This window comes from Notolepis coatsorum (genome assembly GCF_963971535.1).
Source record: "Notolepis coatsorum genome assembly, chromosome: 1".
Lineage (NCBI taxonomy): Eukaryota > Metazoa > Chordata > Actinopteri > Aulopiformes > Paralepididae > Notolepis > Notolepis coatsorum.
Window position 1 is genome coordinate 42,797,128 of NC_140165.1, and position 24,841 is coordinate 42,821,968.

Consider the following 24,841-nt stretch of genomic DNA (forward strand, 5'->3'; position numbering starts at 1 on the left):
AGAACAAGAGAAAGAAAGAAAGAAAGAAAGAAAGAAAGAAAAACAAAGAAAGAAAGAAAGAAAGAAAGAAAGACAGAAAGAAAGAAAGAAAGAAAGAAAGAAAGAAAGAAAGAAAGAAAGAAGAAAGAAAGAAAGAAAGAAAGAACGAAAGAAAGAAAGAAAGAAAGAAAGAAAGAAAGAAAAGAAAGAAAGAAAGAAAGAAAGAAAGAAAGAAAGAAAGAAAGAAAGAAAGAAAGAAAGAAAGAAAGAAAGAAAGAAAGAAAGAAAGAAAGAAAGAAAGAAAAGAAAGAAAGAAAGAAAGAAAGAAAGAAAGAAAGAAAGAAAGAAAGAAAGAAGAAAAAAAAAAAAAGGAATGCACAGGACAGGGAGAGATAGTGGGAGAGAGAGATAGTGAGGGGGAGGGAGAGAGAGAGAGAGAGAGAGAGAGAGAGAGAGAGAGAGAGAGAGGAGAGAGAGAGAGAGAGAGAGAGAGAGAGAGAGAGAGAGAGAGAGAGAGAGAGAGGGGCAAGCTAGAGGGAGAGTAACAGTACAGAGACTCAATGGACATATAAAGAAACGGCAGAAAGAGAGACATGGAGACAGTGAAAGAGACAGCAGAAAGAAACAGAGAGAGATATACAGCAGAAAGAGAGAGACATGGAGACAGTGAAAGAAAGAAAGAGAGATAGACAGCAGAGAGAGAGAGATGGAGACAGTGAACAGTGAAAGAGACAGCAGACAGAAAGAAAGAAAGAAAGAAAGAAAGAAAGAAAGAAAGAAAGAAAGAAAGAAAGAAAGAAAGAAAGAAAGAAAGAAAGAAAGAAAGAAAGAAAGAAAGAAAGAAAGAAAGAAAGAAAGAAAGAAAGAAAGATAGATAGACAGCAGAGAGAGAGATGGAGACAGTGAACAGATTCGTACAGAGAGGAGGAGGAATAGAAGGCATCCAAGCTAAATAGTGACCAGTCATGCGAAGGCGCTCAGCATCAGTCACCATAAGCATTGCCTTCAACCAGGACCTAGATATGTCAAGGACCCTGAGCTCTCTCTGTGTGTGTGTTTCTGTTTGTGTGTTTCTGCGCGCGCGTGTGTGTGTGTGTGTGCGTGTGTGTGTGTGCATGCGTGTTGGTGTTTGTGTGCATTCATGTGTGATGGTGTTGACACATGTCTGTCTGAATGTACATACAGTATGAATTAATGTGTGTGTGTGTTTATGCACACAGCCATGTTTGCCATTATGCCATACTCTATTTCTATGTACGTGCATTATACTGTGTGTGGGTGTGTGTGTTTATTTCTTTGTATTTTTCTTTTAGTTTGTGTGTGTGTGTGTGTGTGTGTGTGTGTGTGTGTGTGTGTGTGTGTGTGTGTGTGTGTGTGTGTGTGTGTGTGTGTGTGTGTGTGTGTGTGTGTGTGTGTGTGTGTGTGTGTGTGTGTGTGTGTGTGTGTGTGTGTGTGTGGGTGTGTGTGTGTGGGTGTGTGGGTGTGTGTGTTGGTGTTCACATGTGTTTGTGCGTGGGTGTCTTTGAGTATGTGTTGACGGCCGTCTGTCTCTCGGTCCCTTGTAAGGAGTCATTAGGCTCATAGCAACTTCAATTATGTCATACAGCTGAGCTCCTCCTGTCGTCGAGGGAGATGTCATTGCCACAGACAACTGCACACAAAAAAAAAAGTTTGTAACACGGTCTTTGGTTATAAACAGGGGAATGTTTTTTGGTCCTGTATATACGTTTATTTTATTGTTTTATTAGTATTGAATGAGGCAGATATGGCACCAAACAACACGGAAAGCAACTAAACCACAAGTCCATATGTGCAGCGCCAAAAATGGTTCTCCCATCATTAAGGCCAAAGAGGCACCTTTTGATGTTGTATAGAAGATTTAGTTTGCCCCTACTTCTTATTTTTAAGTATACTTCCATCGATCTTTTTCTTTTCTTTTCTTCTATTCACCACTTTTAGCTTTATTTTAGCCCTATCTTAGCTCTTCTTTTTATGTATTTGTCCATCTTTGTTTTTAACACATACTAAATAAGTGTATGTTATGTATTAACTGTTTCTATTAACTGTTTATAAATGGCTGTTATGCTGTGATGGACATCTGAAGCTCCCCTTGGGGATAAATAAAGGTTTTCAATCAATCATATTATATTTGGAACAATATTTAAACATATATTTAATATATTGACTTCCTTGCTAAACAGATCTGTTCTCCACATGGCATTTGGCATAACCCAGTCACTATGGTGGGATATATATCCCTAAATAATATTCAATAAAAAACACTTCCGGGGGGTGATATGGCTCAGTGCCACAGTTCATTGGCCACACACTACTGGGGAATGCTTTACAATGCCTTGGAAACCTCCCATGTCCCCACCTGGAATGCACCTGGTTGAATAAACATGATGTTAGTTGAGACACACTAACATGCTGGTGGTCTAGTGGCACCTTTAATAAAATCTTAAAACATTGCAGACCCCTAAACATGATTAAACATGCCTGAATCAGTAATGTCAGTGTAAACTAATAGTTTATTTAAAATGAAGGGGTTATAATTGGTTTTTAAGGGTCACATTCAGGGTGTTTGTCTTATAATTTTTGTCCATGAACAATTTGACTTATTTTCTATTAAATACATTGTTTATGTACCTTGTTATTTAATAATACAGTTATTTTAAGGGTTTATTAAGGTGTAAAATGAAGGTTCCCTAGTGACAGTTGTTATATTATATATTGTAATAATTGTAATTATAATCACCTGCTATTTTTTCCCACTATTGCTTGCTGACACAAAAATGTATTCGATGGAATACGATGAATTGAAAGATGTGAGCATACAAGTTTCAAGGCATCGTATGTCATACACAGTATATTGTTTTGCTACGCTTGGATCTATAACTACCCGAGGAAGGTCTGACATAGTTGAGTGGGATAAATAAAATCCTTTAACTGCATATGGTTTAGAGTCGTAAAGCAACATACATTTTACTCTGTCTATTCTATTTTACTCTTTTTATTATTCTATACTTTTAAAACTGAATCAAACCATAAACAAGGTCACCTATTGAGATGTTAGATCCTAATGTGAAAAACTGTGATTTTATATGACTGTCTTTTTAAAAAACTGTGATTTGCCTTACCTTGCTGCTATCTTTTTAATATTTTGTATGCTCATATATTTCATATGATTATGTCTGTAACCAATTATGTTTTATATGTCTGCACTTTATGCATTTCTAATTTTACACCTGTGTTTTATTTACTGCTGTGAAGCACTCTGAGCTGCAATTTCTGTATGAAAGGTGCTATACAAATAAAGGTATTATTATTATATAAATAAAACTGGGAAGCAGCTTTTGTTCCAAAAAAACATCCAAAAAATGCTTTTCCATTAAACAACCTAATTCCATCTACCTGTCTCAGTACCTGACACCAAAGCATGTGTACAGTACAAAAGCCCTATTGTTGTAACCACACGCTATTTCAGAATTAGAATCCAGTGAAGTCAATCAGGGATCGAAGGGCAACAACAACAACAACAACAACAACAACAACAACAACAACAACAACAACAACAACAACAACAACAACAACAACAACAACTCTGCGATGAATCAGTTCAGTGATTTATATTTGGCTGCCGTCCTCCATCACATATCATAACTCAAACAGAAGCCAAAATAAACCCGATAACGCCACATCAACGATGTTTCTCCCTGTGACCCCGTGGAATCGGAAATCATGAGTAATCTGACGTTTTGTTTATTCCTAATTATGTATTGTGGCATTGGGAGGTATTCACGTGTCAACTGTGTGTACTGTAATTGTCACGCTGCTTTAATCATCATGCACCCAACAGCCGCTGACCCTGGTGTCCCGGAACCCTGTCTAGGCCCCTCAACACCGTCTGACAGATATGCTAATGTGTTACGCACAGTTTCCAGCTAGACGGCATCGACTGGCGACGTGATTGACACCGGTGGCTTGTAACCTCTGTCGATCTCTATTTCCGTCGAGGCGGTATTTGATGGAAGTGGGTTCCCTCGGGGCATGGAAGGAAATAAATAATTGTGATATACTGTATGTATCTGATCTATGGCATGTCAGATATCGATCCAGTTTTGTTAATGTGTATTCCCTCTGACAGAGATCAATCCAATGACGGCTCCCGTGCACAGTGTTTTTTTGTTGTTTGTTTATTCCTTTCATATGTGAAATAATAATGATTATGTAGTATAACCCTAGTTATATGAATGCTGGCTGCTGGACTGCTATGCCAATCGTGCACCTGCTGAAATAACCAGCCCCCCCCCCCCCCCCAACGGACACAATCTCCCTACTGCGGGTGTCTTTGACAGTGCCAGGGGGCGACAGTGGCTCAGGAGGTAAAGCAGTCGTCTGGTAATCATAAGGTTCCCAGTTCGATTCTGGCTCCGCCCTTGAGCAAGACACCAAACTGCTCCAGATGAGCAGATTGGCACCTTGCATGGTTGCCTTCACCGTCGCTGTGAGTGAATGTGAGGGATAAAGCACTTTGGATACAAGTCCTATATGCAATCTATTTACCATTTAATTAATGAAAAAAGAAAACCTTGGGTCAACAGGGGGAAAAAGGCAAACTCAACTCGATCCCCTGCCTAAGCCAAGGGTCGGCCAGGCGGAGGAGTTGAAGTGAAGTAACCAGCAGGATGCATAACTAGGTTATGCATAACTCAGTGTGTGGGTTACAAGGACAGGCATTTCAATGTGTAAAACGATACCTGGTAAATATATGTGAGTAAACCAATTGTAATCACACAGAGGAGTGTGACAGGCAAAAATGAATAAAACAGCTTGGGGTGGAGCAGGGCTCTCATTCTAGCTAGAACAAGGTTGATGAGGAAGAGCTCCCGCACTGAGAACTGAGTGAATTCTCCGACACAACCAGCAGGTAAGACCCGATGAAAGGAAGACCAAGATGCTGCAGTGCAAATGTCTTCCATTGAAACCCCGCAGGGGAGGCTGAGACCCTTTTTTTCTTTTTTTACCCATCGCAATTTAGTTGTTATGCCAATTCCCTTCCTGGTCGTTGCGCACATTGCCCCACTGTCAGCCTGGGGAGGGTGTAGAACTACCACATGCCTCCTTCGATACATGTGGAGTCGCCAGCCGCTTCTTTTCACGTGACAGCGAGGAGTTTCACTGGTGGAATGTAACACGTGTGGAGGTTCACGCTATTTCCCCCAGATACCCTCCCTGCTGAACAGGCGTGCCGACTGACCAGTAGGAGTCACAGTTTATAACGACCAGGACACACATACCCCACCGGCTTCCCACCCGCTAACACTGCCAATTGTGTTAGTAGGGATGACTGACCACGCCGGAGGTACCGCTGACAGCTGGATTCGATCCCAGAGTCTCTGCGGTGGTAGGCGAGTGCTTAGTCCACTGCGCTACCCAGCCGCACCAGGCAGAGACACTTCTGCCCCTGCCCCGGTAGAGTCCGTGCCGCCTGGGTGTAACAGAGAGCAATGTCCTCACACAGCCTATGGGACAGACATGTTGCTTAGACAGAGCATTACCTTTGGCAGCTGCAGCTTTCACACATGAGTAGCTGCTGGGTATAGCTCCTTATTCCACCATCTCACACAGAGAGTGTACGGAAAGGACATAGCAGATGCATACTTTGAAAAAGAGAACTATCTCAAATCTCAAATATGTCTCTTAAAGGTGACATGCATTATAAATGTCATTTTTCTGTCTCTAGCATTGTATTATAGTAATAGGAGTTAGTATCAATGGGTCTCATTCCCGAAAATATTTCAAAGATATATTCTGGAAGACTTATCTTGGAACCACTGAGACATAATCTATGACAAGTACACTCTGAGTCCTGAACGTGCTGGTAATATGTCTTAAGTGGCTGAAACGGTCGCAGAAATGATATGATCTGATATCTGCTTGGAGAATGGCATTCTGTCTTAAACTCCAAAGCGCGTTCCCGTTCAGCTCATTTGCATACAAAACAACACTTCCATATCTCCTTATAAGGCAACTGGTGACGCAGCTGTGTGAAATGGAATGGCGGAAGTGCTTTGCGAGCCGCGTGATTACGAAACCTAGCGTCAGTCAGTGCCAATCAGAGAGCGTCTCCGAGAAATGCGGCTAGGTTTAGTAATCACTCTTGCGCCCATCAAAACTAGATTAGATTAATGTATTGGCATCATATACAGCTTGCGGTACACACCTGCCGCAGCGCGTGCGCACACACACACACACACTGCAGTACTGTATATGAATGAATGAATGACATATAATATATATAGCCTACGGCGGGCGTAATGAATTAACGCAGTATGGCTTATTATTCCATAATTAAGCCCATAGGCTACTGTTCATTCGTAGGCGCACACAAGACTTGTTATGGAATATTAATGCATTATTTATTCATCCACTGTCATTTCAGTGTTGGTGTATATGCTATATAGTGTATTTCAATATAAGTTTAATTGATTAATGATATATTCGAAGGAATGCAGGTTTATAGTTATATCAACCCCCTCCAATGTACAGTAAATTACCAAGTATGGTTTTGTCAATATTCCAATGTACAGTTTTGCTTGTACAGTGTAAGTCTATCCCCCACCCACCCCTCCTACCCAACCTCCTCCAACAGTTTCTACGTCAAATGTACTCTCTTTTCTGGACTCTTTTTGTATCACAAACAGTACTGTATTTGCAAATCTGGTATGTCATAAATGTATAGATGTAGCAGTACTGTCTATCTGTGTCGTGTGTGTCATATATGTTATGATGAATTGAAAATGGGGGACCCTGATGTAAACAAGACGAAATTCTTTCTCTGGTCTGCATCCCCTTATGTAATTGAGCTGTACTGTACTGTACCCATTCTGCAATCTGTTAATAAAGTTTTCAATCAATCAAACAAAGGTCTGTCCCATTGTATACTGTTACATCCCAATGTATATATTCCCCAGTGTGTGTCTCCATGTGTGTGTGTTCTCCATTTTGTTTGTTTCCTCCCTCCAGCCATTGTTCCCTTCACCATTGGTCAATTCTTCCATTATTGCAATACAGCACCGATTGGTGGATGGCTTCAGACTCCAACACTCAAGCCACACCACCCAATCATGGATCACCCCACACCTGTTAAAACATGGCTTCTCACTTCAGTCTCTCTCTCTCTCTGGCATGAGGCTAGGCATGTTGTGTTTTTGGTAAACCTGTAACTTTGACAGTATTGCATTTAGTTTATTGCCTTTGGTGCTTAGTAGTAATTTCCTTGTGTGTGTATGGCCACAGAGAGAGCATTGTTAGTTATAGTTTGTTTTTGTATATATTCTGCTTTTGTTTCTGTATAATTAATGTGTTTTTCTCTCTTTCTCAGGAAGCACAGATGGGGTGAGCTGCCATTTCCTTTGGACATTGTTTTCTCCGGTTTTGGTTAGGTAAGAGTAGTTTAGGTAATGTAATCTCTTTTACCATAGATTAGATTGTGTTTATTTGGAGTTTAGTGGTGTTTGTTTGTTGTTTTGGCCTGGGCTCACCCCTGAGCTACATGTGCTTCCTTTGCATTTACCAATAAATATCATTGTTGTTTACAAACGTGGTCCATCTTTTCTGTCAACCAACTGTTATGTTACAGCCCTTTACCCTTAGACTCACAGGGGTCGTAACATATACCAATCAATGGGATACATTGCATGTTGACCTGCATTCTTTCAAATGTATATAATTAATCATTAAAACAGATGTGTAACATAAGAAATACAAATTCCACAGAAGGCATTAAATTATTATTATTTTCAATCATTTCACAATAATTGCATAATTGTGTTTGAATATCTGAGTAATTAAAGTAATTATACATTTGTCCAAAATAGCTGGTTCAGAGATGGTTAACCAGCTGCCCTGTGATCAGATGAATCCATATTATTTATTTTTCCGACATCAAATGCGTAATTTCTTATCGTACAAATATTGTCATATTTATTTTAATTATGATTAAGTAATTAATTCCAAGGAGGCCTGTAGCGTTGACGTGAAGGAATCACTATGAGAACACAGTCTGTCAAGTTATAATAACATTTTAAATTAGTCAATCAATCATGAGATTTGATCGTGGGCCGAGAGCATATTTAAGTGTGCTCCTAAGCACTCTTAAATCTGCTCTCAGCCACGATCAAATAAGATCTCAGGAAAGTTTGGGGACTCCCACTCTCAGCCCTAATATGTCTTAAATGGGCCGAAATCTGGCTACGACGAAATATTTTGTCGTAACTTCGTTCCGGAATGAGACCCAATGTGTTTTTGTGTCTAAATACAGATACATTCAGAAAAAATAAATAACGCACATCCTCCGTTTGTTGGTGCTGAGCCAAACTGTAAAAACAGTAATACATAAGATAAAGCAGGGCTCGCAACTCAGTCGTAGTTCCAAGGTGTTTTATTTGACAAAAAAAGGCAGATGCGACGTTTCGACCCTTCTGGTCTTCTTCAAGCATGAAGACAACAACACACTGACATCTTTTTATACAGGAAGTGAACTAAATTGATTATCAGCCCCACCTGGTGATCAGGAGCGGTCCCAATATTTGCATGATACATTCTATACATAATTAAGTAACACTTTCTTTTCATTTGACATTTTTTAGAAGATTTGAGAAATATCTATGTTAAACACAACATTAAGACATCATTTACAGATAGGCAGCAGTGTTAGGCTATGGTTAGACTAGTGTATTCCTGGCGTTTTTTTTATACGTTTTTGACGACGTTTGATGTCCTATCTACACAGAAATGCGTTTTTTGGCGTTTTTTTGTGGATACGGCTGAAACGCAAAATTGTGTTTGCGTTTGGAGATACGCAAAAAAAACGCTTCGACAACAGCGTGTAGTCAGCACGGAGCAGTTGTTGCGAAAACGCCCATGCGCAGTAGATACCATCTGCGTGCCCTTCCGGTGACAACAGTGTGTGTTTGGGACAGAGCTCCGTGTCCCAAATAGCTTCAGCTACCATGTGTTGTCAAGTTATTGTTATAAGGACCCCAGTCCAAGCTACAACAGTCTGCATTCCCTTAACAATTGTTTGTATTGAGCCGTATTGTATTGTACCCATATGCAATATGTTAAATAAAGTTTACATCCATTCATTCTGCTAGCATTACCGATTGCATGAGAAGCTGGCTAACGTGAGCTATCAGGATTCAGACCCTGTTAGCTCAGAGTTCCTCTTTCAACTTAACAAGCATTAAACAAAATGGCCCAGTCATCTATTCACCTTTGTTTAATACACACAGCGTTGTCTCTAATGTTATCTAACTACTGATAGCTCGCGATATCATCAGTTTGTGCTGGCTAAGTAGCGTGAGCTAACGTTAGCTTCTAGCCACAATGCTATATTGTTATAATGGCATAGTCCATTGACGTTAGCATGCAGCTAACAATGCTACCGATCGTTTTTTAGACTAAACTATCCGCTCTTGGTGGTCACTTGTGTTGATGTTAGTTTTGTTTCATCAACAAATGACAGGCAGAACACACAGTGAATGTATCCGTTTTGTTTATTGCACTTTTATTAGGCTTTGCTGAAAAATTATTGCTGCATTGAGTAAAATAGCAAGATGGTGGCGCGGCATAGGCGCCTGCCTTATTGACATTTTCTTTGCTGGAGCTTCCACCAGGAAGTGTATTGGCACATTCGTTCTGATTGGTTGAAATTGCCTTCATGTTTGCCACCTACTGCCACCTACTGCTTTGGCAGTGTACTACATCAGTGTGCTCGGCTGACAAAAACGAAAAAAAAACAAAAGTGTGACTCGAGGCGCATGACGTCGCGGCGATACGCGGCGATACGTATAAGAAAACAATACGAAATGATACGAAAGGTGTAACCGCAGCCTTAGTCACTGAAAACAAAAATGAAAAAAACACAAACAAAAAACAAAAACAAAGTCCATTGACTGTCTCCCTCTATAAGTTAAATTTACAAATAAGGTCTAATGTCAAAGTCCTCATTAAGTCCTGTTGGTGCCATCGTTTTAAGATAATGGATCCACCATACTTCTCTCCTCAGTAGGAGATTATCTATATCTCCCCCTCGTCTTGGAAGATGCACTCTCTCTATTCCAAGGTATCTTAATGATGAGACATTGTGGTGTGCCTTTTTAAAATGTAAAGCTACTGGGCTTTTTTCATCCCCATTCCGTATCGTACTCCTGTGTTCAGCAATGCGTGTTTTTAAAGCACGTGTTGTCTTACCGACATATGCCTTACCACATGGGCACTTAAGCATATAGATTACATTGGTAGTTGTACATGTTATTTTGCCTCTTATTTTTATCTCTTTCCCAGTTGTTGGGTGATAGAAAACAGTGCATTTTTCTGTGAAGTGACATTGAGCACACGAACCACAACGTCGGTTTCCATCTGGTAAGTCATCTAAAAAATTGTGTGTTTTCTTAGGAGGCAGGTCTGATTTAACCACAATGTCTCTGATGTTATGTGCTCTCCTGTAGACTAGTCTAGGGGGGATCTGAAAAGATTTATCCAATGTTGGATCAGAACTGAGAAGATGCCAATGTTTTTTAATAGTATGTTTAAAAAGGTTGCCTAGAGGCGAGTATTGTGTAATACACTGTATAGGTTGTCCAGAGGTAGTTTTGTTTCTTGTAGATTGTAAGCAATCTTCTTGGGTTTTATGACCCACTTTCAAAGCTGCTTTTTCTACAATGTCTTGTGTGTACCCTCTGGTTTTAAACATCGTTTTTAAAGTATCTGTCTGTTCCTGGAAACATTCATCTGTACTACAGATTCTACGGATCCTGTAGAACTGGCTGATAGGTAAACTGTTTTTTAGCGGAGTAGGATGAAATGAATCACTTCTCAACAGAGAATTTCTGTAACAAGGTTTTCTGTATACATCAGTTTGGAATGTATCATTGTCTTTTTTGATTATAATATCTAAGAAATTTACTTGGTGTTGGTCATACTCCATAGTAAACTTTAGATGTTCATTTTTGGCATTGAGGAAATTAAAGAATTGTATCAGTGTCATTTCATCCCCTGTCCACAGTATGCAAATATCATCTATATATCTTTTCCACATCTTAATGTATGGTAAAAACACATTTTCTGAGGAATTGAATACATAATTCTGCTCAAAAAGACCCATATAAATATTGGCTATGGATGGGCTGGCTTTGCTTCCCATACTCACGCCCTTGATTTGTAGATAGTTCTCATCTTGGAACATGAAGTAGTTATGCGTGAGTAGAGTCTCTGTCAGTTCTATAAGAACGTGTGTTTCTGGTGTTTAATCCGGTGGACGTTGATTCAGGAACAGTGTCAGGGCTTCTAGAGCCCCTGTATGGGGTACTGAAGTGTACAAGGATTCGATGTCCAAACAGGCCATGTAGGTCACAGTGGTCGGATCCTGGACGGACTTCAAAGTCTTCAGTAGGTCTGTTGAATCCTGTGTGAAGGATGGGAGAGATTTCACAATTGGTTGTAGGAAGAAGTCCACATAGGAAGAGATGTTTTCAGTGAGAGATCCAATTGCTGCCACTATTGGTCAACCTTTAGGTTGAACAGGATCTTTATGCACTTTTGGCAGGCAATAGAACACTGGAGTCATTGGATGATCTATCTTCAGAAAGGCATATTCTTTTTTGGTCAAGAGGTCATTGTCCAACCAATTCTTTAATTGATGATGAATCTCATTTTTGAAAATAGCTGTTGGATTTCCAGAAAGTTTTCTGTAATTCTTAGCATCTCCTAACTGACGGTGCACTTCCTTCTCATAATCACTCCTATTTTGAACAACAATAGCCCCTCCTTTGTCTGCATTTTTCACAAAGTAGTATCTTTAGAAAGTTTGTTTAATGCTTCCCTTTCTTCCTTTGATAGATTGTTGTACACCTTATATTCTTTTCTGTTCTTAAGAGTATTTCTGACGTCTTGTTCTACCAATCTGCAATAGGTGTCAACGGATGCATTTCTATGTTTCGGTGGAATAAAAGTGGATTTTCCACGAAATTTACTAGAGTTCTCTGGTGTTTTAATTTCACTAATTGTTGAATCCATTGCAGTTGGTCCATCATCCTTATTACTCTTAAAAAATTCTCGTAGTCTTATAGATCGAAAGAATTTGTGAAAGTCAATGATTGTGTTGAATTCATTGCAGTCAGTCGTTGGCACAAAAGATAGGCCTTTTTTCAGGGCTGACTCACATGCAGTAGAGAGGGGTTTGTCACTCAGGTTCATGATGTTGATTATCTTGTGGAGCTCCGGGTGTTGTAGTACGTCCTCTGGCCTCCGGCTCTTCCTCTGCCCCCTGCGGCATTTCTTCCTCGTCCTCGTCGTGTCTGGCCTCCTCGGTTCTGACCGGCGCCTCGTTCTAAAAAAGCGGCCCTGTTTGATGTGGGTCCGCTGGTCTCTGAAGTTGTGTCAAGATCTGTAGTGGAGGAGTGAATCACGTCATTGGCAGTGCGAATATATTCTTCTTTCTTGTCCTTTGGGATTCTCCACATATAAACTTCATTCTTTTCATAATCTTTTGCATCTCTTTGGAATTTCCACACTTTCCTTGCTTTTATTTCTTTCTCCACTTTATTCTTGTATTCCTCCAATTCGTTTTTTATATCCGTGATAGCCTGGATATCCATGTTCTCAATGATTTTCATGTTCTCTTGTATTGAGGCACGTACTGATGTTAACTGAGTTGTTAGCTCTTCAATAGTTAATGCCATTAAATCAAAGGAACATTTATTGGTGATTTCGCACCATTTTTGGCAGAAAGTTTCGTTTTCCTTACCGATCATAGGGCTCTTTTCCAATCTCAGTCCTTTTGGGATACGTTTGTGTCGGAGATAGTCACTGAGCGTTCAAAGTCCAGTCAAACATTCAGAAAAAATAAATAACGCACATCCTCCGTTTGTTGGTGCTGAGCCAAACTGTAAAAACAGTAATACATAAGATAAAGCAGGGCTCGCAACTCAGTCGTAGTTCCAAGGTGTTTTATTTGACAAAAAAAGGCAGATGCGACGTTTCGACCCTTCTGGTCTTCTTCAAGCATGAAGACAACAACACACTGACATCTTTTTATACAGGAAGTGAACTAAATTGATTATCAGCCCCACCTGGTGATCAGGGGCGGTCCCAATATTTGCATGATACATTCTATACATAATTAAGTAACAATTTCTTTTCATTTGACATTGTTTAGAAGATTTGAGAAATATCTATGTTAAACACAACATTAAGACATCATTTACAGATAGGCAGCAGTGTTAGTCACTGAAAACAAAAATGAAAAAAACACAAACAAAAAACAAAAACAAAGTCCATTGACTGTCTCCCTCTATAAGTTAAATTTACAAATAAGGTCTAATGTCAAAGTCCTCATTAAGTCCTGTTGGTGCCATCGTTTTAAGATAATGGATCCACCATACTTCTCTCCTCAGTAGGAGATTATCTATATCTCCCCCTCGTCTTGGAAGATGCACTCTCTCTATTCCAAGGTATCTTAATGATGAGACATTGTGGTGTGCCTTTTTAAAATGTAAAGCTACTGGGCTTTTTTCATCCCCATTCCGTATCGTACTCCTGTGTTCAGCAATGCGTGTTTTTAAAGCACGTGTTGTCTTACCGACATATGCCTTACCACATGGGCACTTAAGCATATAGATTACATTGGTAGTTGTACATGTTATTTTGCCTCTTATTTTTATCTCTTTCCCAGTTGTTGGGTGATAGAAAACAGTGCATTTTTCTGTGAAGTGACATTGAGCACACGAACCACAACGTCGGTTTCCATCTGGTAAGTCATCTAAAAAATTGTGTGTTTTCTTAGGAGGCAGGTCTGATTTAACCACAATGTCTCTGATGTTATGTGCTCTCCTGTAGACTAGTCTAGGGGGGATCTGAAAAGATTTATCCAATGTTGGATCAGAACTGAGAAGATGCCAATGTTTTTTAATAGTATGTTTAAAAAGGTTGCCTAGAGGCGAGTATTTAAGCATTACATCACACGCAGGAGTGGTTTGTGACCAATAAACCATGCCTAGGGGTGGTCGTTAGGCCCGAGGCGCAGCCGAGGGTCGTTAGACCCCCCTAGGCATGGTTTATTGGTCACAAATCACGACTGCACGTGGTGTAAAGCTTTTATACAACTGCCAGATTCATCCAACCTTATTTCTATACAATAAACATACATTAATCGAAGATTTATTGAAAAAACCATCCGCCAGAAAAAGTAGTTCCCACAACTACAAAAAAGACAAGTTGCCTCCATGTGGAAGCAGCTTGAAGTGCATCCAACCAAACTAACACATCCAACTGTGTATTATTGGAATGATTGAGAGAAGTTGCCTCATGTGGAAGCAGCTTGAAGTGCATCCAACCAACTAACACATCCAACTGTGTATTATTGGAATGATTGATTGAAAATTTTATTACCAGATGCAGAATGGGTACAATACAGTACGGCTCAATACACACAATTGTTAAGGGAATGCAGACCTACTTTCCATAGAACTTCATTCTTAGATGCTTCTATATAAAGTAGGTAAAACAAATTAAAACGTTTTCTTTGCTCTATAGGAAAAAAACGTTTTCTTCGCCCTATTTTTTTATTTATTTCTTTTAGCCTAAACTTAACCAGTTGGAAACCAGGGGTACAGTAATAAAATTAGCAATCAACCAATCAATCAATTCAATAGACCATGCTCACTTAAAACAGCGCTGCTTCTCTCTCAGTCTGACTCCCCCGCTGTTGCAGACAGGAGTGTGTGTGTGTGTGTGTGTGTGTGTGTGTGTGTGTGTGTCACAGTGTGTGTGCGTGCGTGTGTGTGTATGTGTGTGTGTGTGTGTGTGTGTGTGTGTTTGTGGGTACGCCAGCGTCGGACAGTGTGAGAGAGAACGCTGCAGTCAGTAGAAAGTAGGAAGGAAGAAATTTAAATCAATAAATTAATCTATCAATCAAACCGCGATTTTTCTTTTGTTCTAGATTGACTCAAGACCCATCAATTACATCATCCAACATTGTTTAAAATACTAACACATTCCCCTTGACAGAATCGCTTCATATTTAGTCGTTATGGTGCTTTCAACATAACCATTTGTTGTCCGCAATCTTGTTTTCTCCCGGAGTGAGCCGGGGAGGGTTATGTGATTCGGTTGTGGGCGGGTCCTGAGCCCAGGACCGTGGATTGTTGCCAATAAAGACGTGTGAATGGCCAATCAGAATCGAGAAATTTGCATGCCGTTGTATAATGTGTAATACACTGTATAGGTTGTCCAGAGGTAGTTTTGTTTCTTGTAGATTGTAAGCAATCTTCTTGGGTTTTATGACCCACTTTCAAAGCTGCTTTTTCTACAATGTCTTGTGTGTACCCTCTGGTTTTAAACATCGTTTTTAAAGTATCTGTCTGTTCCTGGAAACATTCATCTGTACTACAGATTCTACGGATCCTGTAGAACTGGCTGATAGGTAAACTGTTTTTTAGCGGAGTAGGATGAAATGAATCACTTCTCAACAGAGAATTTCTGTAACAAGGTTTTCAGTATACATCCGTTTGGAATGTATCATTGTCTTTTTTGATTATAATATCTAAGAAATTCACTTGGTGTTGGTCATACTCCATAGTAAACTTTAGATGTTCATTTTTGGCATTGAGGAAATTAAAGAATTGTATCAGTGTCATTTCATCCCCTGTCCACAGTATGCAAATATCATCTATATATCTTTTCCACATCTTAATGTATGGTAAAAACACATTTTCTGAGGAATTGAATACATAATTCTGCTCAAAAAGACCCATATAAATATTGGCTATGGATGGGCTGGCTTTGCTTGAAGAAGACCAGAAGGGTCGAAACGTCGCATCTGCCTTTTTTTTGTCAAATAAAACACCTTGGAACTACGACTGAGTTGCGAGCCCTGCTTTATCTTAAATACAGATACAGCCATAAATAGTCATGGAACAACTTTTTTTCTGGCCGTTTTGATGCCGTTTTGCTTGGTTAATGTTAACAATGACCAGCGGGGGCGCTCTCATACAGCTGGTGACAACGTGCTGGATGAGCTCCGCCCTCTGCAAAGTGAGAGAGAGGCAGAGAGAGAGTGGACTAGGAAGTAAATATCGCGTCTCGTCTGTTGGCAGTGGATTTAGCTCTCAATCGGTAAGCTCTTATATACATTACTATTGAAATGCATTTTTACTTAACTTTACAGCATTATTCAAACGTGATAGGAAGTTATGAGTCATCAGCCGTTTATATGCAGTATGTTTTTGCCTACAGATTATACAGTACATGGCAAATGGTGTAGCCAGCCGGCTCACATACAGTAGACTAACGTTACGTTACTTTCTCAGATAGCAATCTGTGTGTGTGTGTACTTATGTGTTGTACTAATTGTACTAATAATAGTGTTTACGTTCCATGTGTCCATATCCTGGCTGCCAAAACAGTACTGTATTTGCAAATCTGGTATGTCATTAAATGTATAGATGTAGCAGTAGGCCTACTGTCTATCTGTATGTCATATATGTTATGATGAATTGAAAATGGGGGACCCTGATGTAAACAAGATGAAAGTCTTTCTCTGGTCTGCATCCCCTTAACAATTGTGTGTATTGAGCTGTACTGTATTGTACCCATTCTGCAATCTGTTAATACAGTTTTCAATTAATGTCAGACGTCCTCTCCATAAAAAAACGATTGAATTGCTCAGAATTTTAAATTATGTCCCCAATAGGACATAATAATATTAATATTATTCCCCAGTATGACACAATAAACACAGAATGAATGCCCCCCCCCCCCCCCCATAAAAACATACTGCCAAATTACCCCCATGGGTGTTGAAGACACTGTACCACCACAAGTCAGGAATTGAGAAAAAGAAAATGCAACTTCAGCCTCACGCTGCTCCAACTTTTCTTCCAGCATCGTGATATTGTAATATTCTTACATCCACTTGGACCATCACTTCTTCCCTTCCACCCTCATCTCCAAAACAGTTGGCGTGAACAAATAATACTAGAGACAGAATGAGTTTTGCTTCATTTTTTGGTTTTTCTTTTAATCAGTGAAATATATTCCCATCCATATCCCCAACTTTGTGATTTTTACATACTGATCAGACGGATAAAACAAAGCATCTACTGTATTACTGTGTGTTTATATTGTGAGCAAGTCAAGCAAGTGTAATTGAACACAATACATGCTGACATGACATGCATCTTGCTGTTTGTCATTCTATTGCTAATGCCAGGTAATGTGAATTAATGGCACAAAACGAATTCCCTTAAGGATGGGATAAAACAAAGCATCTACTGTATTACTGTGTGTTTCTATTGTGAGCAAGTCAAGCAAGTGTAATTGAACACAATACATGCTGTACAGTCTGCTAGGGGTAGGTACAAATAGAAAACTTCTATAACTGAACTGTCTAATAACTGAACTGTCTCATTGTATCTGTCTTTAGGATGCCTTAACTCGCTACTCGAGTGCCTATGTGGACTTTATGGAGTTGGTCCACTATATCCGGGCATTCGAGTCGGCCAAAGAGAGGTCTCTGCTGCCCGGGCAGGAGGGCGTGGCCCTCGTTGGCTTCGGCCAGTACAAGAGTGAGACCCTGGCCTGCAGGACCTGTACCAGTCAAAGGACCCCAATACTGTCCGGTATGTTTGAACGTATACAAATTCAATTCAATCGATTAATATAATGTTGTGTGGTTAGTTGTGTGTTATTGGAATGCCAAGCACTCAAAGCATGCATCTTCACATTTGCTTAGCTATGTCGCCTACGTACGAAAGACACCGGCGAAGACAAAAATGATGGAGGACGTCGTCCGCTACGTTCGTCTCCATGACCGCAAGGAGGCAGCTGCCGCCACCACAGCTGCAGCAGGGCCGCGTTCTCCATCTGACGCAGAGCTGGTCCAAGCGTCAGTCGACACGGAACAGTGTAAGTAGTCATAATTACATGGATATATACTTTATTGATCCATCCCCTAAGAGAAATGTCTGTTCAGTCTGAATCTTACCTTCTTTTTTTCATACAATATGAAAATATATTTTAACTTGATGTGACCTTTTTTCATTCCAACATGAATAGACTTTGTCATGGAATGGGTAAGTCGGGACATGGAAGAACGTCTCCCTAATCAATGCCCTTCGGCGGGTGTCTGCTATAGTTTTTTCACCCCTTGGCCATACATGGATGATAACATGAATCTGAAGGAATTCCTAACATGCAAGGTGTCTAAATTATGTGTTTCTTAATGGGGAATTCATTCATTCATATGAGGTCATTTTTGGGATAGGATAAATATAACCTGCATAATTTTGGATTTCAAAATGGCTGATTTTACCATTTGAACCCATTGGTATTGTATTACAAAATTGCAAAGATAAAAAATATATGGGAAATCATTTATAATGACAAAGCCATCAAATTTATTAACAAGTGAACTGTATATAACTGGATACAACTCCAAAGATCAATAATAATAATACTAACAATAATAAATTGTATTTGTAATGCACACAAACACCTAAGTGCTAAATCTCGATCTCCTGACTTCTTGAACTTTGCCAGGTTCCAATATCTTGATTGGACTCATTCTTGGATGGCAAGATCTCCTACTGTACTGCTTTAGCCACCAACCTACAAACACAAACTTAAAGTCAACGTCAGCCATAAATAGGTGAGCTCTTTCCAGAACTACTCAGCAGAAACCTCTGTAACCATTTTAACAAACGTCTCAATGTAGCCTATTGAGAAAATCCATGGGGCTCCATCAATCCTCTATCTTCTTAAATTTGATCAGGTTGCACAAGTCCTGCTTGGATTCATTCTTGGACATCAGCCTCCTGCTGGTCTCCTGGGCCCTGATCCCGCCATCCCTTTTTTCTTGTGAAAAGTACTTAGCAGTGGCCTCAGTCACCATTTTAACAACCCTCTCGATGCTTTGTGTGTGGCAAGGCCAGTCGAGAACCTCCATGGGGGTGTTGATGAAGTTCTTCACCTCGGAGGTGCTTAGGGAGCAGGTGAGAGGTGGCTCTGACACAGTGTCTGGATCCCCCTCTCCCCTGATGGCCAGGATTCTCTCCACCCCCTCAATTCTCTATTTTTGATCCTCAGAGCACAGCAGTGTTTGGAGGATGGCTTCACTGATGGCCCTATTGCCTGCTGACAGTGCAGAGGTGAGTTTTATATGGCAAATTCTGTGATTATATCACTTTTAGTCAGGGAATCTAAACTCAACCTCCCTCAGTTACTTTTCTACTCTGCATTGTACATTGTATATATGTATATATATTGAACACTTTTGTTTACGTACTTGACTTCTATTTTATACTTATTTTATACTTATCTATTTTTATCTAGCACAATCTCTGGAGCAAAACAGAAAGAAGCATTTTATATAAAAGTATTCTGTACTTCTGTATGACGACTAATAAAGAAACTTGAACTTGAACTCTACTGTGCGTGTCGGCCTACAGCTGCTGCCGCAGGCCTGGCGTGCAGCTCTCACCGTGGAGCAGCAGAAGTGGATCGGTCGGGTGCTGTCCATCTCACAGGTCTCTTCATATAAATATCTTGGGATTTTTGTCGATAACACACTAACCTGGAACACCCACCCTGTCTGTACAATTTCTCTCAGCGGGTCAGTGTTAACGGCACTCTTTCAGAATCTAGAACCCTGAGCACTGGAGCTCCCCAGGGTATAGTAAGTTCACCTGTGCTTTTTACCTTATATACAAACGAGTGCAGAAGCATCTATCCTAACAACCGCTTCATAACATTTTCTGATGACACTGCCATTTTAGCTCTAATTAAGAATGACAGTGACCTAGCTGACTATTATTTGGAAATCCAGAAATTTGTAAGCTGGTGCGACAATAACTGTCTGGTTGTAAATGTTAAGAAGACTGGGGAGATGGTGTTTGACCCCAGAGGTGTTGGGGACCACAGGCCTGTGGTCATCCACACACAGTCCATCTCACAGGTCTCTTCATATAAATATCTTGGGATTTTTGTCGATAACACACTAACCTGGAACACCCATGTAGATAGGATTTTATAGTATGTCTGCACTTTATGTGCTCATTTCATCATTCATGTATTTTACATTCTACTAAAACTGAATCAAACCATAAACAAGGTGGCCTAAAGGATGTTAGATCCTAATGTGAAAAACTGTGATTTTATATGTCTGCTCATTTGACTTATTTCTACTTTTATCTTTACGTGTAAATTCAGCAGTCAAAGTGTATATATTAAAACGTGTCAAATCTAACTTCTAACTAGTCTTCAGGGTATTCTTGTTTACCAGAGAGGAGATCCGGTAGTGTGATATACTGTAGTGTGGCTGCATACACCCCCCCCCCCCCCCCCCCTCCTGCATTTACATGTAAATGTAGGGGGGGGGTTGTATGCGAATGCTAGCAACACGGCCGTATGGTGAAGGGCTGAGAAGGAAAGTACTTGAAAGGCCTTGAATTTCATTTTGCAATGTGTGGGAAACTCATTATGATCTCCTGCTCTACGCAGATGTTGGCAACATTGTAACAAAATGCAAAATGGACTGCAAACAAGTAGGAATACAGCCAGCCAGTCACAATCAAAACCACAGGCCAGAGAGAGACAATCACAGGCCAGAAAGTGGTACTGTTGGCCAGACAAGGTTAAAATCTTTCTCCGTTTAAACAAACAGGACTCACAACAGAGCAGAAAACTGTCTTGAGCCTGTAAACATCTCTATTGTTAAACCTACATGTATGGGATCCAAGCCTGCTTGATTAATAACAAACATATTTCTATAATGTTGTGATAGAGCCTGCACAAGTATTATCTGTTCCAAGGTGATGGAGCCTACGGTAGTAAAGATGTAAAGAGTCTGCGGACAGTGTCTGGTTTTAATGTACTAATGGACTGATGGTCTGATGGTCATTGTGTTTATGTTTGTGTACTTGTGCATGTGTGATTGTGTGTGTTCCATGTGTCCATATCTGGCTGCCAAGAGGTGCGAGGAGCTGGAGGCTCAGTTGAAGGAGAAGGAGGAGGAGAACAGGACAGGCAGCCCGAGACCCAGTCTTCTCCTCAGACATATAAACTGTACATTGGAAGAGGTCTACAAATATACAGCACTGTTGGGGGGGGGGGCTAAACTGTACATATACAGCACTGTTTGTGATACAAAAATAGTAGAGTACATTAACCTGGCACACAACATACTTGTTCACATGTCATTTTTCTTTCACTCTAAAGGAAATATGTCTCACATACAGTAGACCCCCCCAGTAGCCTACTTTGTGGAGACGAAGATGATGAGTACCAGTCTTCTCCTCAGACATATAAACTGTACATTGGAAGAGGTCTACAAATATACAGCACTGTTTGTGATACAAAAATAATATATAGTAATAATAGAGTATATACATTTGAGGGGGAATAAACTGTACTTTAGAGTGAAAGAAAAATGGTTTGTTGGTGCTGAGCCAAACTGTTGTGAGTATGCTGTCTAACTTCCAGCCTTGCATCCTCAAGAATACCATTACCTGATAGCTCAAACCACATCCAATGGGGTAGTCCTTTCCACATACTGCCACTACTCCAGTATGAGCTACTGCCCTCTGGGAGGAGGTTTAGGCTGCGGTTACACCTTTCGTTTCATTTTCGTTTCATTGTCATACGCGTTTCGCCGCGACGTCCTGCGCCTCGAGTCACACTTTCGTTTTTTTTTGTTTTTGTCACCTGAGCACACTGATGTAGTACACTGCAAAAGCAGTAGCATGAAGGCAATTTCAACCAATCAGAACTTGAATGTGCCAATACACTTCCTGGTAGCTCCAGCAAAGAAAATGTCAACAAGGCAGACGCCTATGGGCGCCACCATCTTGCCTATTTACTCAATGCAGCAATTCTTTTTCAGCAAAGCCTAATAAAAGTGCAATAAACAAAACGGATACATTCACTGTGTGTTCTGCCTGTCATTTGTTGATGAAACAAAACTAACATCAACACAAGTGACCACCAAGAGCGGATAGTTTAGTCCAAAAAAAGATCGGTAGCATTGTTAGCTGCATGCTAACATCAATGGAGTATGCCATTATACCAGTATAGCATTGTGGCTAGAAGCTAACGTTAGCTCACGCTATTTAGCCAGCACCAAACTGATGATATCGAGAGCTATCAGTAGTTAGATAACATTAAACAAAGGTGAATAGATGACTGGGCCATTTTGTTTAATGCTTGTTAAGTTGAAAGAGGAGCTTTGAGCTAACAGGATCTGATAGCTCACGTTAGCCAGCTGCTCATGCAATCGGTAATGCTAGCAGAATGAATGGATGTAAACTTTATTTAACATATTGCATATGGGTACAATACAATACGGCTCAATACAAACAATTGTTAAGGGAATGCAGACTGTTGTAGCTTGGACTGGGATCCTTATAACAATAACTTGACAACACATGATAGCTGCAGCTATTTGGGACAGCTCTGCCTCTGTCCCAAACACACACACACACTCTGTTGTCACCGGAAGGGCACGCAGATGGTATCTTCTGCGCATGGGCGTTTTCGCAACAACGGCTCATGCAGACTACACGCTGTTGTCGGCGCGTTTTTTAGCGGTTCTCCAAAACGCAAACACAATTTAGCGTTTCAGCCGTATCCAAAAAAAAAACGCCAAAAAACGCATTTCTGTGTAATAGGGACATGAAACGTATTCAAAAACGTATAAGAAAACGCCACAAAAACACCATTCTAACCATGGCCTTAGAGTTCCACGCTCTAGACTGCAACCCCCACACCATTGAAATGCTAATTGTCCACCACCTACTGTAGTATTTATCGTTGCCATTTGAGAGTTCACACTCTCAGTCATCAAAAAGGATCATGGATCATCTTTAGACAAATAAATTGATACTAATAATTGATTACTTTGAACCTTGCACCTTATTAAACCTTGTCTAAAGATTAGATTAGATTAAAATGTATTGTCATTATACAGCACAAGTACAGTACAATGAAAAGAGGTTTGGCATCCAACCAGAGTGCAAATGTAATATACAATGTACAATGATTCAACTGTAAATATACAAATTCTGAGTCTGTGTTCTAATCATGTTCAGCTCAGTTGTAATCCAATCTTACCTAGCTGACTAATACCTGTTCCCTATTTGGTTTTGTGTCAGTCTTGTTTCTCTGATCCTATTTCTGAAGATGCATTTCCATTGGCTAATGGTCGAGATATAAGTCACTTGTTACTTGATATTACTGTAAATCATTTGACATATATTGCTGACTGTTCATACATTTGTTACAATAAAGATGCAAATAATTGTTATCTCTTGTCCAATCAGAATATTTTTTTTTATTACAAAACATTGAGATATCAAACAAAAAAATTGTCTTGTTTACATCAGGGTCCCCCATTTTCAATTCATAATAGTTGCTATATGACAAATGACTGAACACTGGGACCTCTATTTTTACTTGTCTAGCACAGTCTCTGGAGCGTAACAGTAAGAAGCATTTTGTATAAAATTATTCTGTACTTCTGTATGACAACTATTAAAGAAACTTGAAACTTGAACATATGGAAAACAGTGGTAAACATTGGTACAACATTGCTAGAACAGATGTAACGAAACAGTCAGTATGACAATGTGTCAGGATGTGAGGTCACAGCATTGACAGTAGAGATGGCTGGCTTGGTGACACTGATGGACACCGGATGGACATGGATCTTCGAAGCTGTGATTCTTCCAGCTCTGAATGTATACCAGCCGTAGGATTTGTATTACAAGATTCTGCCACGCCAGCCATGCATGTGCAATGGGCAGTCTCCACTTTGCCACTTGAATGAAGGATAACCCATGGCTCGAGTGGAGCTTCCCTTAGCCGCTGAGAGTGCAAAACCTAAGATATAAATATAATTGAAATTAGTATAGAATAAATAAACAACCACTCATAAGAAGCTTCACTTTAACAGCTAATCACCACCACAGGCTAAAATCAAAAAGTGCAAAAACAGTGCCACTGAAGGGACAATGTACAATGCATTGTACCAGACATAGCTATGAGCTCATTTACATCTGCAGTCCCTGTACACTAACATTAGGTGAATTGATTGGGGGGCCCTGATGTAAACAAGACGAAAGTCTTTCTCTGGTCTGCATCCCCTTAACAATTGTGTGTATTGAGCTATACTGTATTGTACCCATTCTGCAATCTGTTAATAAAGTTTTCAATCAATCAATCAATCAATACTCTATCACTGCACAGAAATTAGTAATTTTCTTTTGAAAGTGGTCATCAATGGTTACAGGCAGCCATACTGAAATAAGTATAATGACACAAACATTCCGTGCAATCTGTTAAATAAAGTTATTTCATTCATTCATTCATTATTTCCACCGTTGTCCCTGGAGTAAACGTTACGTTACCTCGTTCGTCGTGTAATAACAAAGCCATCATAGTTTTCAGTTGCATTCCAGATCCACCCTGTTGTTGACATGTCCTTAATTCTTTGAAAACATAACGTTACTGAAATTAATAAGGAATGCAATGTTCGCTAGCTTCACAATAAAGTCTCTCTCAGTCTCGCGCCGTCCCAACGTTGACAGTGGCTCGTCTGTTATCGACACAAAGGCACAGTGATGAATGAGGAAGTCAATAGACCGCCGCCGGTCGACTTTGCGCCTCCTGGCGGCATAAAACAGAACAGCAGCCTGGGTTCCTAATTAATTCCAACGACGTGATATCACCGTGCGCGCGTCGCGGCAAAGCGTCCATGAAAACTAAAGGCTTCATCTGTACCATATTGGCGGATTGCTCTGAT